Source organism: Mustela lutreola, chromosome 7 (genome assembly GCF_030435805.1).
Source record: "Mustela lutreola isolate mMusLut2 chromosome 7, mMusLut2.pri, whole genome shotgun sequence".
Lineage (NCBI taxonomy): Eukaryota > Metazoa > Chordata > Mammalia > Carnivora > Mustelidae > Mustela > Mustela lutreola.
This window is the reverse complement of record NC_081296.1, coordinates 9,061,833-9,080,463: the sequence shown is the minus strand read 5'-3', so window position 1 is coordinate 9,080,463 and position 18,631 is coordinate 9,061,833. Positions and strand designations below refer to the sequence as shown.

At 50.2% G+C, this 18,631-nt stretch overlaps 1 long non-coding RNA gene across 2 annotated transcripts in view; it reads left to right on the top strand.

Annotated features, from left to right (window-relative positions):
- The window catches only part of LOC131835614 (uncharacterized), a 47,243-nt gene that overhangs the window by 21,800 nt on the left and 6,812 nt on the right, over positions 1–18,631 (top strand). For both annotated transcript variants that reach the window (XR_009355271.1, XR_009355272.1), the window contains one exon: positions 10,774–10,826. This is a non-coding gene — a long non-coding RNA (uncharacterized LOC131835614). The remainder of the gene's footprint in view (positions 1–10,773; positions 10,827–18,631) is intronic.

Genomic DNA, 18,631 nt, shown 5'->3' with positions numbered 1-18,631 from the left:
CACAAGCACAGGGTACAGTAGGGGGAGAGGGAGAAGCAGGTTCCCCACCAGGCAGCCTGATGCAGGGCTCACTCTGAGGACCCTGGGATCATGGCCTGAACCGAAGGCAGACACTTAACTATCTGAGCCACCCAGGGCGGCCCTCAGGCCTTTCTTCAGCCCTGGACAGCAGAAGGCTCCCTCTGCTTCCAGCCCAAGTCTGAATCTACACCCCTTTCTGCCTACGCAGCCCATCCCTTCCTCTCTGTCCCTAAGAAGGCCCAAGAGTGGAGGTAGATGTTCTAATTAGATGGAGAAGAGAAAATACGGGATTCTGAGCATGGACAAGGGCACGGAGTCATGGAAGCATGGTTCAGTTAGAGAATGGCCCGTGGCCTGGTGTGGCTAGAATGAAGGGCGAGTGGGAAAGCAATGGAGCCAGATTCTGTAGTGTCTTTAAATCCACTCATAAATTTGGAGCTCATGCTGTAGGCAGTGGAGAGCCATTGAAGGATTTAGACTTGGCCAGAAGTTGCGGTTTGGAAATATTACTCTGGGGTGCTATGAAGAAGGACTTGAAGGTTTGTGGCAAAGCCTGCAGATCATTTTTCTTTCCCTATGGCTTCCCCCAGTGAACACTGCAATCCCATCCTGTCTTGGAACTAGGCATGCACAGGCGCGAACTTCTGGCCCCTTGAACGTAAGCAGAAGGTCTGGTGCGCCTTTTAGGGAGCGTCCCTGGGATGTGTGTGTTGTGTGTGGGGGGGTGCCTGTTAATTTTTCTTGCTTCCTCTGGCTTAGTGCACCTTGGTGGCTGGCACCTGGATCTCCCGATCTGATCTGGTTAGACTGATGTAAGCGTGTTCAGTGGGCAAGGCCAGAGTGAGATGGAGGCAACCATCTTTGGTCAGCAGCTCGCTCCGCTGCTCCACAGTATTCTCCCAAAGGTGCCAGAGCCCTTGCCCATAGGTTCTAACACTGGTAGCAATTGGGCCTCCTCTACTTCTTTTTGCCGATGTTCCTGACTGTTAGCTGTATCCTGGAGGAGGTCTTTCTCACGGCCATCCACTTTGTGAAAATAAAAGCAGCACAAATTCACTGAACACTTACTATGGGCAGGCACCCTGCTGCGGGCTTTGCATGGGTCAGCACGTTTATTATCTCTTAACCCTCATGCCATCTCACCTCCGAAAACACACCAGCATCAAGACAACAGGAAGGGGGCGCCTGGGTGGCTCAGTGGGTTAAAGCCTCTGCCTTTGGCTCAGGTCATGATCCCAGGGTCCTGGGATCGAGCCCCGCATCGGGCTCTCTGCTCAGCGGGGAGCCTGCTTCCTCCTCTCTCTCTCTGCCTGCCTCTCTGCCTACTCGTGCTTTCTCTCTCTCTGTCAAATAAATAAAATCTTAAAAAAAAAAAAACCACTTAAAAGAAAACAATTTTCAAAAATAAATAAATAAATAAATAAAGACAACAGGAAGGTTCTGGTGGATTCGGGCATCTTCAGGGAACAGAGCTGATGAGGCTCTAGGGCCCCTGCTCCCACTCCTGCCCCAGTTTCATCACCTTCCCTGTTCTAGATGAGGAAGCAGGCTCAGAGATGTGAAGTAAGTGGCTCAAGGTCACCCAGCTGGGAAGCCGCAGGTGGGAAACTCCAGGTCTTTACTGGGCTCAGGAGAAGCAGGTGACCCTCTGAACTTCATTCATTTCCAGTGGAGGGATTATAAGGGTGGCCCTGGATTACCACAGTGCCTGTGCTTTTTTTTTTTTTTTTTTTTTTAAGATTTTATTTATTTATTTGAGAGAGAGAGAGCGAGAGCACAAGAGCCCAAGCAGGGGTGAGGGGAGAAGGGAGAGGGAGAGGAAGAAGCAGACTCCCTGCTGAGTGCGGAGCCTCAGTCGAGGCTCTATCCCAGGACCCTGAGATCCTGACCTGAGCAAAAAGTCAGACCCTTCAGGGACTGAGCACCCCACGCACCCCCACAGAGCCTGTGTTTAAATCCCAGCCCTGCCACTTACCGGCTTAGTTTCTCCATGCCTCAGTTTCCTCCTCTGAAAAATGTGGGTGGTAATGGTGCGTCCCTCATCAGATTCCTGTGAGGATTTTAAGAGTTATTGCATAGAAATTGCTCGATCGTATGCATGATAAATGCATGCGTTGATATGCTCTATTACTACTACTACTGCTGCTTTTGCTATTGTTAGTGTTACCATGGGTCCGGCCCGCCCCAGCCCTGCCGGGAGAATCGGGAGGTAAAGAAGAAAGCCCCGCCAGAGGCCAAAGGACAGAGGAGGGGCCGCGTGACTGCCTGGGCTGGCGGGCAATTTACTGGAGGAGCTCATTTGGTGACTCTGACGCCAAGTTAATTAAAGATGGCCGCTAGGGGTCATTGCCATGGCGACAATTAGGCTGGGAAGGAGTCTCATTAAGGTGCGGGTTTTAACAAGGCCTGTTGTTTTTAACCTGGCCTCTTGTGAAAGAGGAATTCTTCAGCTCGGTTCCTTTCTTGCCTTTCTGTTTTTCGGGTTGGTTTCTAGAAACTCTCTGAGGAAGGACGAGACACAGGAGAGTTCCCGCGTTCAGTCCCTCGGACGAATCAACAGGGTAACAGGAGCTGCTTCTCCCTTGGGCTGACTTCGAATCTGAAAGGAGGCCCCGGCTGGGGTGGCCCAGGTGTGGAGAGGGAGGGGAGGGTGGTGGCAGTGACGTCAGAGCAGGTGAGGAAGGAGGGTTTTATTAAGAATGGAAGTAGAGGCCTTTCCTGAAACTTAGAAATGTGGCTTCTGCCCCCCAAGCTGCTGACCAGTGGCCTAGGAGCGCCAAGCCTGTTTCTGTAAAGAGGAAGGAAGGAAGGAAGGATAGATGGACGGATGGAGGTCCAGGGCTCTCTTAATTCTGAACCCTTTATATAGACTTTTGGGACGCCTGGGTGGCTCAGTGGGTTAAGCCGCTGCCTTCAGCTCAGGTCATGATCCCAGCGTCCTGGGATCGAGTCCCACATCGGGCTCCTTGCTCGGCAGGGAGCCTGCTTCTTCCTCTGCGTCTGCCTGCCATTCTGTCTGCCTGTGCTCGCTCTCTGTCCCTCTCTCTCTCTGATAAATTAAAAAAAAAAAAAAAGAAGTATATAGACTTTTCTTATTTCCATAGTAATATAGGTATATTTAGAAAAAATTAGAAATTTCAGGAAAGCACAAAAGAAACTACCCCCTGTGGTCCTGCCCCCAGACTCACAGACTCTTACCAAATTTTGGAGAGAGAAGAACTGAGCAGAGGCTACAGGCAGCTGAATGGAGGGAAAGGGAGTTATGTTTTCGTTTATACCCTTTCTTAAAGTTTGAATTTTTTTTAAGATTTTATTTATTTATTTGACAGAGAGAGATCACAAGTAGGCAGAGAGAGAGAGGAGGAAGCAGGCTCCCTGCTGAGCAGAGAACCCGATGCGGGACTCGATCCCAGGACCCTGAGATCATGACCTGAGCCAAAGGCAAGGTCATGATCTAAGTTAAAGTGGTACATAATGCAGCTCCTCCCTTCCTCACTTCCTCCCAATCTCTGCACCCAAGGTGGGGCTTGAGCTTACAACCCCAAGATCAAGAGTTGCGTGCTCTACCAACTGAGCCAGCCAGGCGCCCCAACATTTTTCTGTACATTGAGATGTAGTGTACATTTTTTTCTACAAAAATAGGGGTCCTATTGTACCTACAATTTAAAATCTGAATTTATTACTTCCAGATAACAAGGTGTCTTGAATGATCCCCTGGATGTTATATTTCTTCCTAACTTTTTTTTTTTTCTAAGCATGTTGTAACAAATATTTCATCTGGGCAAAGTGTAGACAGCATGGTAAATCTCCTATGTGGGGCCCCAACCCTGGCTCCCCCGCTCAGAGGCAGCTGCTAATACCAGTTTGCTTTGTGTCTATTTAGAGAGATTCCACCTTGTGTACAAGCACACATATTTCCCGGCAGGATCTACTTTGTGCAGGAAAGTACACGATACACCCTGTTTTGCACCTCAGTTCACAGTGTATTTGGAGATGGGTCCATACCAGCATGTATAGAGTTGACTATTTTTTTTAAGACTTTATCATTTTATTTGACAGAAAGAGACACAGCGAGAACGGGAACACAAGCGGGGGGAGTGGGAGAGGGAGAAGGGGACTCCGCACTGAGCGGGGAGCCGGATACAGGGCTCAATCTCGGGACCCCGGGATCATGACCTGAGCCGAAGGCAGACGCCCAACGACGGAGCCAGCCAGGTGCCCCAAGATTTTATTTATTTATTTATTTTAAAAGATTTTATTTATTTATTTATTTGACAGAGAGAGACACAGTGAGAGAGGGAACACAAACAGGGGGAGTGGAAGAGGGAGAAGCAGGCTTCCCGCTGAGCAGGGAGCCCGATGCGGGGCTCCATCCCAGGATGCTGGGATCATGACCTGAGCCAAAGGCAGACGCTCAACGGCTGAGCCACCCAGGCACCCCCCCCCCGCGATTTTATTTTATTTTTAAGTCATCTTTCCATCCAACGTGGGGCTCAAACCCACAATCCAAAGATCAAGAGTCACATGTTCCACGAAATGAGCCAGTCCCTGTTCTTCTCTTTTAAAAAAGAGAATTTTTTTCTTAATCTTTTTCTGTTAAATAAAAAATATTGTATTTATTTCTTTGATGTGAGAGAGCACCAGTAGGCAGAGTCGTTGGCAGAGAGGGAGAGGGAGAAGCAGGTTCCCCACTGAGCAGGGAGCCCCATGCGGGGCTTGATCCCAGGACCCTGAGATCATGACCTGAGCAGAAGGCAGACGCTTAACTGACTGAGCCACCCATGCGCCCCCCCCCCTAGCTTTAATACCTGCATTCTGTGCAATTCTGGACTCTAACGCATTTGACCAGTACTCTCTTGGTGGACACTCAGGTTATTGCCGTGGGTAAGCTGTATCGCAGCTGGAATAATTTCAAAGGAGGCGTGTTCATTCAAAGAGTGTTACCCCATCATTTTTAGTATTTTTTAATATTCCAGAATAGGAATACCTGTGACCTATTTAACAATTCTTTATGGTTGAACATTTAAATTGTTACTGTTTGCTAGAGAGAGTTACCCACCATGATCTTGGAGGAGCCTGTGGTCTGCTGGGGGAGACAGACAACCGAACAAGCCCCATAATAACACATCACGGGGGTTTGGGAGGCTGCTGTGTGCCGGAGTGACACAGCCCAACCTGCGGAAGTCAGGAAGGATCCAGGCTCGAAGTGGGAGGAGGAAGAATGGCAGGGCTTTAGGTAAAGCCCTTGAGGTATGAAAGCCTTGGTGGGTGGGCTGCTGATCTGGGAGTCTTTAGGTACAAACAGAGGTGGTTCTGGCCCCGAGGGGCTCACAGGATTGGTCTTGCGTATGCTTTCTTGCCCAGAATTCGGCATGGTGGTCAGCATTCAGTAGATGGTTATGGATAGATGACTAAGTGGGGGATCAAGGGAGAGCAGCCCAAGAAGGGGGGCAGGGACATGGCTTTGATGATCAGGCTGACAGTCTGAACTTGGTCTGGTCAGGGATGGGGTCTCCCAGAAGGCCGTCGGATGGAAGCATACACAGTTAGATCTGCTCCCACGGGAAGGTTCCTCTGGGAGCCCAGGTAGAATCAGGATGGCCCCAGAGGCTGCAAGCCAGATGTGGGACATGTCATAGGGTTCCCCCATATTCAGTGTCCCCGTCCCCGTCACTGGTTCTTCCTACAGGAGGATTAAACATCCCAGCCCTTTGTTGCATGCCTGGTGAACACAGGCATGGTCACAAGACTTGTTTTGGCCAATAAAATATGAATAGAAGAGGTGTGTGACACTTTCCAGAACACCTTTAAGGGACAATTAGTTTAAGCTTGGCCATGTTCTTGGTGGTTGTGGAAGTACAGGTCCATATGGAGATCCCTTAGGCCTGCGTCCCTGAGTCATTATGATGAGCAGAGACCCCTCACCGAGCTGCAGTGGGCATGTAAGCATGAATGAGAGATAAATGATGTTGCTTCACGCCGCTAAGATTTGGGGTTGTTTGATACTGCAGCATGGCAATGTTATGCAGACTGATCCACAGGAGAACTGGACCAGATAATTCCCAAGTTCCTTCCAGATGTGTGTAACAGGCTGTGATTCTGCCAAGCTGGCTTTCATGTGGTTTGTACTGTGTCCATTTTGGTTTACCCAATCTTAAGTTCTCTCTCTCTCTCTTTTTTTTTTTTTTAAAGATTTTATTTATTTATTTGACAGACAGAGATCACAAGTAGGCAGAGAGGCAGGCAGAGAGAGAGAGGAGGAAGCAGGCTCCCTGCTGAGCAGAGAGCCTGATGCGGGACTCCATCCCAGGACCCTGAGATCATGACCCGAGTCAAAGGCAGTGGCTTAACCCACTGAGCCACCCTTAAGTTCTCTTTTTTAAAAAAGATTTTATTTATTTATTTGACAGAGATCACAAGTAGGCAGAGAGGCAGGCAGAGAGAGAGAGGGAAGAGGCTCCCTGCCGAGCAGAGAACCTGATGTGGGGCTCGATCCCAGGACCCTGGAATCATGCCCTCAGCCTAAGGTAGAGACTTTAACCCATTGAGACACCCAGGCACCCACCAATCTCAAGTTCTTATGGAGACCTAGACTCGTGGCTTTTCTGCTAGACCCACTTTGAGCCCTAAGAATATTTCTCAGAGGTGGAGAAAAACCTATGGCTGTTGTCCCTTCTAAGTCATGACTCCTGGTGGCCTTTAGAAGGTCAGAAACATCAACAGCCGTGCTGGTATCAACAGTAAGATGAGAGTGTATCCTTGGTCCCTGGGATTCCCTCTTTCTGAAGAGGAAAGCACGGCTGCAGTGCCATTTTAACCAAACGCTTTATGCCACCGTACCCAACAGTTGGTTGGAAGGCTGCTGCCTTCCCAGTAGAGCTGGAGGTCCAGAGGAAAGAGTCCTTGAATGTCACAGCATCAAGGCTCAGGGAGGTCACCAAGGTCCCAGTTTGTCCATCTTCATCTTCCACACTGGCTTTGTCCTTGGGAACATTCCCCTTTCACGGTCACAGGGCAGCTGCCAGTAACCACGAGAGCCATATGATTGCCTGCTTGTCCATGCCAAAGAAGAAGAGGAGAGGAAAGCGCTCCGCCCAGTCCGTGGAGTGACAGATGGCTCCAGCCGGTCCAGACCAATGGTTCCCAGTCCCATCAAGCCTGGTGCCTGCTTTCCATAGTAAATATTACTATCCTTATGTAATATGTAGAAAACAGAACCCACTGGGGCGCCTGGGGGGCTCAGTGGGTTAAAGTCTCTGCCTTCGGCTCAGGTCATGATCTCAGGGACCTGTGATCAAGCCCCCCATTGGGCTCTCTGCTCAGCAGGGAGCCTGCTTCCCCCTCTCTCTCTGCCTGCCTGTCTGCCTACTTGTGATCTCTGTCAAATATATAAATAAATCTTAGAAAATAGAACCTGCTTGGGCATATAATCACAACCCCCCAAAACCCCCAAAAATCCAGTAATCCAGAGCCCTAAGTATAAAAGGAAAAGAAAGTGAAATATACAATAAAAAAACATGTTTTTCAAGATACATGCTCAGGTGCAAGTATTCTAGAGGACAAAACAAAACAATCAAATGCCTTCACCTGCATCTAAAATCTCCATGAATGTGGCAGTGATGGATGGCGGAAGATACAGGTGGATTGTTCTGGTGGCTACACTGCCACCTGGTACATGACTGTGTTGACATAATAACTCTTGGGAAGATTCTAGACACCACAGAACACAAGGCTTCTCAATGTACCCGGTGGTTGCTGTGCTGTGGAATATAGTCTGTATATGTACTGAAGCTGTACGGGGCGTCTGGGTGGCCCAGTGGGTTAAAGCCTCTGTCTTCGGCTCAGGTCATGGTCTCAGGGTTCTGGGATCGAGCCCCGAATCAGGCTCTCTGCTCAGCAGGGAGCCTGCTTCCTCCTCTCTCTCTCTGCCTGCCTCTCTGTCTGCTTGTGATCTCTGTCTGTCAAATAAATAAAATCTTAAAAAAAAAAAAAACCTGTACAAAAAACTTCTCTGTTAATATGTAAAGTAGGATTAGATTCTAGGCTCAGATTTTGCATTTGTGTCTCTATTCAGTGGAACATTTGAAAGTCTGGTGGGATTCAGACCAAGGTTTTGTTATTGCAAGTGTCAGGCACTCTAGCCCCCACCCCAGCTTACCAAATATCTGCAGGGCCCGAATCACTGTGACAACCGGAAATGTCCCACAGAAGTGTCCGTGCTTGTAGGGATCCTGCTGCTCCTCTGGAAAACCTCTAGTCTGGTCCAGTCAGGAGTCCTTTATTTGGGTGGACTGGAATATTAGGCAGAGAGGCAGGCAGAGAGAGAGGAGGGGAAGCGGGCTCCCCGCTGAGCAGAGAGCGGGATACGGGGCTCAATCCCAGGACCTGAGCCTAAGGCAGAGGCTCTAACCCACTGAGCCACCCAGGAGCCCCCAAACTGGGATTCTTTTAGAAGGAAGGAGGAGGGCCGAAGGTCGTAGAGGTGACCCAGTGTTCACGCTAGGCCTCCAGCTCAGCTGTTTCTTTCTTTCTTTTTTTTTTTTTTTTTTAATTTTATTTATTTATTTGACAGACAGAGATCACAAGTAGGCAAGGAGGCAGGCAGAGAGAGAGGAGGAAGCAGATTCTCTGCTGCCAGCTCAGCTGTTTCTAATAGGATTCATGTCTACTGCTGCAGTCCGTTCCTGGGACTGAAAACTCTTAGAAGACACACAGAGGGGCTCTCGGGAGAGAGGATGCGTGCGGGCATGTGTGTGGTTTCTGACTGGCACAGAAAATACTCTTGTTTCTCAGCCAGAAAGAGAGGAGTCCAGGACAGAGGAGGCTGGTCCCATGCCCCCTGAGAGAGTATAACCCTCCTTCCCTTGACTTCTTCTAAAACACTGACGCTCTGATTTGTCCGGCTCCTTCTGTTGTACAAAACTCCTTCCCTGCTGGGACGCCTGGGTGGCTCAGTCGGTTAAGCTGCTGCCTTCGGCTCAGGTCATGATCCTAGGGTCCTGGGATCGAGTCCTGCATCGGACTCCTTCCTCAGGAGGGAGCCTGCTTCCCTCTCTGCCTCTGCCTGCCACTCTGCCTGCTTGTGTGCTCTGTCTCTCTATCTCTGACAAATAAATAAATAATCTTAAAAGAAAAAAAAACAACAAGAACCAAAAAACTCCTTCCCTGCTATCTCGCTTGCCTTCTGTGGGTTACTCATCTTTTAGAAAATTAATCTGTCCTAACTGTCTATTATACTCTTCCTCCTTTGTTTATGTTGTTTTCTGCCAATTGTCATTTTTTAAAAAGATTTTATTTATTTATTTGACAGAGATCACAAGCAGGCAGAGAGGCAGGCAGAGGGAGAGGGGGAAGCAGGCTCCCTGCCGAGCAGAGAGCCCGATGCGGGGCTCGATCCCAGAACCCTGAGATCACGACCTGAGCCGAAGGCAGAGGCTTTAACCCTCTGAGCCACCCAGGTGCCCCAAATTATCATTTTTTTTTTTTTTAATTTAACTTCAAATAAGGCTTTTTTTTTTTTTTTTTTTTTTGGCCACATGTGATTTTTAGTTGTTATGTAATCAAATCTGAAAATCCATTACTTTGTGTACATTAGGGTTGTAAGGCTGGGTGATCATATGTTGATATGAAGGAGGCCTGCCAGGGCATGGAAACTATGCGGTGGGGAAGGCTAGCTCACAGGTCTGCGACACAAATGGTTCCTTGAGCCTTCCTGGGTCAGGCAAATATTCAGAAACCTGTACCAGGACCTCCTGTCCACTCCTCTCCCCAGAAGGTACACCCGTGTGCCAGACCTGGGATTTGGAGTTGCCTCTGAATCCTGCCAACAACCCTTATAGAGCATGACTGGCTAACAGTTCTGCCTGAGGAGGGCTGAGGGACACCCTAGCGGTCATCTCCTGGCTTTGAGAGTGGAACCTCCAGGACATCCATGTGGCCAAGTGAATGCCACCAAGGGCGGAGAGGAAGAAGAGGTGGGGTGCGTCTCAGTTCTGCAGCTAACTGGCTGTGTGGCTTTGGGGCAGTCTCTGTCCCTCTCTGGGCTGAGCTTCCTCCTCTGCCCAAGGAGGGGGTTGACCATCACGGTCTCAAGGTTCCCTTTCACGGCAGATATTCCACCATATTTGTCCATATATCCCTTCCTTGAAAGAGCCCCACTGCTGGCAGCTGCCTCCTCCTGCCGCTGCTCAAATTTCTTACCTGGTGCAGGAGGAGACCTCAGTGTGAGCATGTCTGGGAGTATCTGTAGCTCCAGAAACTTGCTCCAGGTCTGGGCGTGATTTCTGAATCTCCCTGGTGCTTGACTTCGGTCCTGGAAATGTAGAATGGAAGCCGGTCCCGTAGGGCTCCCTGGGACATCCCTTTTCCAATATCAAACCTACTGACATGCGCTCACATTGACCAAAATTGTACTCTATGAGTTGTATGGTGACTGCTGGTTAGCATGAGTTCTATCCCACAGACAACTAATTCAGCATTTGTTCATTTGGATTTGCAGTTTTCTTTTAAAGATCTGCAAGCGAAACTTTTGCTTTTCATGCCCCTTATATCTTAGTCGTCTCAGAAAAGCTCATAAGCTGAACACTGGTCCTGTCACCAGGCTGGAGACTCAGCCCCCTGCTCACACCCACCCCCAGCCCCCCTGCCTCTAGTCTCTCCAACTCATCCTACACAACACAGCCAGAGTCATCTTAGCTTCTTCTTTTTAAATTATAAAGATTTTACAATTTAATAATTTTTTATTTTTTTCAGAAAGGTGATTCATTCCGTGGCTCCAAATTCAATATGAACAAAATGCACACAATGTAAGTCTCCCTCCTCCCTGTGCCCCCCACCCCTAATGGCCATCATTGTGGTATATCTTGTAGCTATAGTCTGTGAATATTTATGAGTATATACATACATATTCTTAATGGGGGGTGGCTCTTCTCCATTTTTTTAAAAAAGATTTTATTTATTTATTTGATAGATAGAGATGCAAGCAGGCAGAGAGGCAGACAGAGAGAGAGAGAGGAGGAAGCAGGCTCCCTGCTGAGCAGAGAGCCCGATGTGGAGCTGGGATCATGACCTGAGCTGAAGGCAGACCCTCAACCCACTGAGCCACCCAGGCGCCCCTCTAAGCGTATTTCTAAGCAGACCTTTGGGTGACTCCCTTTTGTCTCAAATGGGAAAGACCAAGGTCTTTAGGCTGGGACTAAAGACCCTCCATGACCAGTGCCGCCTCTGACTACTCCCACATCCTGGCTCACTTCCAGGCCTGTGCATACCTCTGTCTCCCGTCAAAGCACTAGTCGCCTGCTCCTGGCTCCTATGTTTCCTCCAGGGCTCAGTTTGCCTGGATCTCCCGCTGTGCTGGAGGGATCTCTCCTACTGATGGAAACATACAGTGCAACCATTGGCCAGTCCCCGTCTGCTCCCCCCCCCCCCGCCAGGCTGTGCAATATTTGGGGACAAGAGGTTGTACCTTACTCATCTGGAATCCCCAGGGCGGGGTACAGTGCCTGGCATAAGGAGGGCGCCCCGCAATCTTTGCCCAGTAGTAGTCTTGGACGGGGCCTGTAGGCTCTTTGCCACAGCGGCACCTCGTGGTAGACCTTGGAAGTGCAGCGAGGAAGAGATCTTTGGGGGAGGGGTGGGGGTTCTGCAGGCTCCAGAGATCCCCTGGGGTCTGAGTAGGAGGCGCTCCCCTGTCTGTCTGCTCCAGACCCCATTTTGTCCAACAGCACCCAGCCTGGGCACAGGCCAGTGGGCAGTGACCCACCTTTCCATCACCAGGACTGCTGTCCACTGAGACCTACCCTCCCCATGATCAGAGGCTTGGGGCATTTAGCTGTGTGCGACGTTCGTGTTTGTTTCCGGGCATGGCTAGCATATCTCTGCACAGATACTTAACACCATTCCTCTTCTATAAGACAAAATTATTGGCAGTCATTTCAATAATCATGAAATGAATAGCAGTAGATAAATGGCAGGCAGCCAAAATTTTCTTTTATTGAATTTTATCTATAAGCTCACGCCATTTCAAAAAGAAATGAAATTACAGATACAATAATCATTATAGTACAAAAAGGGAAAACATGGACACACACTTTTACATTATTTTTTTAAGAGGGAGGGACATATACCCATGTATTGGTGTGTCCCGGTATTGAATAAAATTACATTAGAATTAAATAGGAACAATTTAAAAAGAAGACACTTCATTTTATTTTTTTAAAGATTTTATTTATTTATTTGACAGACAGAGATCACAAGTAGGCAAAGAGGCAGGCAGAGAGAGGGGGGAAGCAGGCTCCACGCTGAGCAGAGAGCCCAATGCGGGGCTCGAACCCAGGACCCTGGGATCATGACCTGAGCCAAAGGCAGAGGCTTAACCCACTGAGCCACCCAGGCACCCCAAGACACTTCATTTTAAATAAGTTGTTCAAATTCAGTAAAAACACTTCCTGTTTAATCTAAAATTTGCACTTTCCTAACAAAACTGCTATGTCCTTAGAACTTGCTCTCTGGTTCACTGTTTAAAATTTTATTTTATTTTATTATTTCAAAGATTTTATTTTGGGGGCACTTGGGTGGCTCAGTTGGTTAAGTGTCTGCCTTCAGCTCAAGTCATGATCCCAGGGTCCTGGGATTGAGCCTCACGTTGGGCTCCCCGCTTTGTGGGGAGTCTGCTTCTCTCTCTGCCTCTCCCTCCCCCCGCTTTGCACACTGTCTCTCTCTCTCTCTTAAGTAAACAAATGGAATCTTTTAAAAAAAGATTTTATTTTTAAATAATCCTTACCTTCCAATGTGGGGTTCGAACTTACAACCCTGAGATCAAGAGTTACATGCTCTACTAAGCCAGCCAATCACCCCTGTTTAAAATTTTAAATACAAAAAAAAATTTTTTTTTTTTAATACAAATAAAACCAAGTGACTCAAATCCTGTTTCTCCAAGTTCACTATGGCAGAGGTAGGGCTTGGAGACACAAACGACACTGGAGGTCACTTGGACATTTCCAACCATTGGAACCTGCCCATGGGGCCAATGTAGAGCTAGGAGTTGTTGGAATTCATGCCCATGTAGAGCACGGAGTTAAGGAGAGGATAAGTAATTGAAATGTGCGGGCTTGAAGCCTACATTTCTTTTCTTTTTTTTTTTTTTTTTTTTTATTTGACAGGCAGAGATTACAAGCAGGCAGAGAGAGAGAGAGAGAGAGAAGCAGGCTCCCCGTTGAGCAGAGAACCCAATGTGGGGCTCGATCCCAGGACCCTGGGATCATGACCTGAGCCGAAGGCAGAGGCTTTAACCCACTGAGCCACCCAGGTGCCCCAAGCCTACATATTTATTATTAAGGCCAACAAGTGAAGATGCAAAAGGACTCATATTGTAAGATTCCACTTATATGAGGAGTCTAGAACAGGCAAGTTCATAGAAACCAGAAGTAGAAAGAGGTTACCAGGGGCTGGACAAGGGGGAATGAATGTTATCAAGAGTCACTGAGTTTATGTTTGGGATGATGAGAAAGTTCTGGAAATAGATGGTGGCGATGGTTGCACAACATTGTGGATGTGCTTAATGCCTCTGAATTGTTTAACTTAAAAATGGTGAATCCATTCACAATGGAAAATTCACAATAGAAATTCACAATAGAAAAAAATGGTTAATATGGTAAAGTTTGTTATCTCTATCTTACCACAATGAAAACAACATGAAAATTAAAAACCCAACAGGTTAGAATTAACAAAATAATTTGGGGAGAGGGAAAGAGTATGTTAACACAGACATGGCTGAAGAGTTATTGGTGCAAAGAGATCATTTTTTAAAAAGATTTTATTTATTTATTTGACAGACAGAGAGCATAAGTAGGCAGAGCGGCAGACAGAGGGAGAGGGAGAAGCAGGCTCTCCGCTGAGCAGGGAGCCCAATGGGGGACTCGATCCCTAGTCTCTGGGATCGTGACCTGAGGTGAAGGCAGAGGCTTAACCGACTGAGCCACCCAGGTGCCCACAAAGAGATGATTTTAAAAAAGAGACCGAAGAGGCACCTGGGTGGCTCAGCGGGCCCCAGCACAGCCCCACACCGGCCAGCTGGGTAAGCCCCCCTTTTGGGGCCCGCAGGCTGAGCTCTGTGAGAGGCCTCCAGAGCGGCTGGAGAATGGGAAGGGAGGGGTGGAGGCAGTGCGCCAAGCAGGGCTGGGAATCCTGTAGCTTCAGAGTCAGGAGGGAGCTGGCCTGACCCGCAGTGCGGGTGACACGCTTCCCCGTCCAGCTCTGAGGTTCCCAAGCGGAGGTTGGGTGAGGGTGGTGGGAAGCCGGTTCCTGAACAAAGGTCAGCCCCCCTTGCCGCCGATGCTCTTTTGGGAGCCTTGGCTTTGGCCAACGGGAAAGAAAGGCTCCTTCTCTCTGGGCGGTGGTGGGCCTGGCACAGGGCTGCCCGCGAAACAGAGCCCAGTGTCTGGCTCCAATGGGCATTCAGAAGCTCAGGGCCTGAAAGGCTCTGCCAGCTGCCGGAAAAAGGGGCCATTGTCCCGTCCTCATCTGAGCCAACGGGGCCTTCCCTCCATGGCTTTTGGGGGCCTGGCCAGCTCCGGGCTCCCAGGGGGGGCTGGGACTCAGAGGTGCCCACCATCAGGTGCCCTGACTGGGCTCCTTGGGAGGACTCACACGTGTGGGCTCGAGGAACAGGCTGGGACTTGTGACTCTCATTCAAGTCTGGATGCAGAGCCGCCCTCTGAGCTCCAGGAAGGCCTGGCTTAGGGCTGAGGGGTGTGTGTGTGCCAAGCAGCAGAACACGGAGCCGCTCCGAAGCTTTGGGGGTTCCCCCTTCCCATCCGCGCGGTCTAGCACAGTTCCAGAATTCTCCCTGTGGACCTCCAAGCTAGCAAGAAGCCACCCCTGACCTTCCTTCCTTCATCCAGAGCTCTGCCCCTCTGTGCACTGAGGCGCTCAGCAAACCCACTTCCTGGCCAGGGAGACCCCGACGCACCAGCACCGGGGGCTTGTGCAGATCCTCTGCCCGCGGTGGAGACAGCCTTGTTAAGAGCTCTGCGTCGGGAGGGCCCGTGGAGCTGATGAAGAATGACATTTCTGTCCTTTCATCCATTAAAAAACATGGGGCTATGGGCAACATGGTAGCCTGCACTGGACCCTGGAAGGAAGGACATTGGTGGAAACACTGGCAAAACCCCAATCAATCTAGCATTTAGTTCGTGGTGCGGTAGTCGCCCCTTCTCTGTGCTTTGGCTTTCCACGTTTCCGGGGCTGGAGGTCAGCCGTGTCCTGAGCAGACGATCCTCTTCCTGCCGCATCATCAGTAGGTCAACAGTAGCCTGATGTCACATCCCCGTGCCTGTGTCACCCACCCCACGTCCTCCCCTCACGTGGCCACGATATCCTCTCACCTTATCAAAGAAGAAAGGTGAGTGCAGCACAATATTTTGAGAGAGAGACAGACCACGTTTCACAAAACTTTTTAAAAAATTGTTTTTATTTATTTTTTAAAAAGATTTTGTTTACTTATTTGACAAACAGAGATCCCAAGCAGGCAGAGAGAGAGGAAGGGAAGCAGCTCCCCGCTGAGCAGGGAGCCTGATGCTGGGCTCGATCCCAGGACCCTGAGATCATGACCTGAGCCAAAAGCAGAGGCTTAACTGACTGAGCCACCCCGGCGCCCCCATGTAACTTTTACTATAGTGTGTTGCTTTGAAGTCTCTATTTTATTTTGTTATTGTTGTTGTGAAAGTCCTACTGTGCCTAATTTTTAAGCTAAACTTTATTATAGGTATGTAATATAGAAAAAACATATTTTTAATATATTATATAAATAAGTATATATTAGGTTCATACTATCCGTGGTTTCAAGCATCCACTGGGGGTCCTGGAATCTACCCCCCGCAGATATGCAGGATGACTGTATGGTAGGAACGTTTCCTTGTGAGTTTGGACAAAGGTACTGTGGTTATCTAAGAAGTTAATGTTCGAGAATCCGAGTAAAGGGTCTGTGGGAACTCTGTACGATCTTCAGCTGTTCTGTAAGTCTAAAGTTGTTCCAAAATAATAATAATAAAAAAGTTCCTTTCGGGGCGCCTGGGTGGCTCAGTGGGTTGAGCCGCTGCCTTCGGCTCAGGTCATGATCTCAGGGTCCTGGGATCGAGTCCCGCATCGGGCTCTCTGCTCAGCGGGGAGCCTGCTTCCCTCTCTCTCTCTGCCTGCCTCTCTGCTTACTTGTGATCTCTATCAAATAAATAAATAAAATCTTTAAAAAAAAAAGTTCCTTTCAAAATGTGGATACTTGGGGTGCTTGGGTGGCTCAGTCGTTAGTTGTCTGCCTTTGGCTTGGGTCATGGTCCCAGCATCCTGGGATCGAGCCTCATATCATCTCCCTGTTCAACGGGGAGCCTGCTTGTGTTCCTTTCTTGCTCTCTCTATTATAAATAAATAAAATCTTTTAAAATAAATAAATAAATAAAGGTAGATACTGGAGAAGGAGCCCTTAGTGCCTGTCCTCGTCACCCCAGACCACCTCTTTTCCCGAGACTGCTGGGAGCCCCATAGCCGGAGCGGCAAAGCCCAGGGCTGCGGACTCCCGGGGGACTTCAGACTGCTTCCCCTAGGGGGAGGTTGCTTTCTGACAGCTCAGCTGGCGAGGGACACAGGTCTAGTGGGTGTGACTAACCTGCGGGGTTGGGGGGAGGGCTTCAGAAGAGGGGCTCTCTCCAAGCCTCCTGGGGCAGCACCCTGTTTGCAGACCAGCGGCCCCTCAGGAGGCCCATCGCTCCCTGGAGGCCCGAAGGCCTTTCTCGTCAGTCACCCGTCCCTGTGGCTGTCCTGGCAAGTGAGAAAGCCTTTTAGCTGTTCCCCACCCCCACCCCTGACTGGCTCTCTTCTGGGACTTTCCAGGCCCCCCGGGGAGTGGGGGGACCAGGTTCCCTCAGCTTTCATCAGTCCTAACACAGCTGCCAGGCTGTGGGTGGCTGGGGCCCAGCTGGCCCCCTGTGGTGGGGTGGTGGGGCGGTGGGGGCGTGTTGAGAGGATGCCTGGGTGGGCAGCTAGTGAGAACGGGCTTCCTGGGGCCTCCCCGGGTACTGAGCAGCGTGGCCACTTCCGAAGGCCCCTTTGTTTGCCTCTTTATCCAGAAGAGTGGCTGTAATTGTGTAGGGCACAAAAGCCACTGCGGGCCCTGACTTCCCACCCCTGCCTGTGGCCCGGGAGGGAGAGGGTTTCCCAGGCTCCCCGTGAAGGCCGCCTGCTACCCCTCCCAGGCAGCCAGAGAGACCCAGGCCTTCTGCATCTGGGCCTGAGACCTGCTCATCTAGCTTGCTTCGGCTCCAATGCCTCCCCGCCCCCCAACCCTCTGCCAGGGTCACGGCCATTCATACAGGACACGGGCTTACTGCTCATTCCCAGACACACACAAGTGCTAGACGCTGGGGGAGACACCACTCACCTGTCGCCAAGCATCTGGGGGGCAGTTTGTTGACGTGCGGGTAGCCTTGGCCACCTGAAGAGGCAGCTGGCGAGTGGGATAAGTGGGGACGTGGGCCACAGGGTTCTTGCTCCTACCATGAATGAAGAAGAGGAGAGGAGAGGAGGAAGAACATGTTTTTACCCTCCGTGCCCCTCCGCCTCAGCCCTTTACACACTGGTCTGCTAAGCGCTGTCCCCACATCACAGTGTTCAATTCTCCCACGAACTCCCCTCCTGTGGATGACTAGGACTGAGAGAAGTAAGTGACTTTCTCAAGGTCTCGCAGCTCTTAAGTGAAATTCAAGGCCATGGGTGTCTGACTCCTTAGACCGCGCTTTGAAGCATTCTTCAGGGAGCCGGTCAGGAATGCCACCCAGGGAGGAACTCCATGGCCAAGGCCGCAGAGGCTGCTCTTGGGCCGGCTGCTTTGGCCTCCTGTCGGCCCAGACTTCCCAACCCTGGTGATGCCCGGGGAGTGGCCACGCTTGCTCAGTGGGGGAGGCTCTGGTCCTTCCAGAAAGGAGACAGCAAAGCTCTTTGCCTTTGTCTCTCTACCTGTCCCTCACCGCCAAAGAGGGACAGAGGGGACCACGTCTGGGCTCATGCACTACACCCCGGAGCACTCAGGGAAGAAAGAATGGCTCACCTGTTGGCCAGTACCTCTCACCGAACCTGCATTCCGCTGGGTCAGGGGAAGCAGTGACTCAAGGTCTTGTGGTCCACTCTGGAACACAGAGGGTCATCCCCAGCCCCAGGGGTCAGGCTCTGGGCAGCAGCCCTCCAGGGAGAGCCACCCCTACCCACCTGCAACAAGCCTCAAATCTTTCGGTGCCCCGGGGAGCCAACTCGCTGGTGTTCTCCTCCCCAGAGACTGAGGCAGCCCAGCTGGATCTTCCCTCTCATTCTTCCCCCTCCCTCGGCTCCCCTCCCCTCCCTCTGCCTTCCCTTCTCCTCCCCCATCTTTCTTTCCCTCCTCCTCCTTCTCATCCCTCTCTTCCTCCTCCCATACCCAAATCTCTCCAGGGGTCCAGGACTTGAAGTTCTTATAAACGATGCAGTGAGCACAGCCCCCTCCCCCACCAACCCACAGTGCTCACAGTGTTCATGGGAATAAAAATCATTGCACCACCATTTATTGAGCACCTACTAGAGGTTAGGTGCT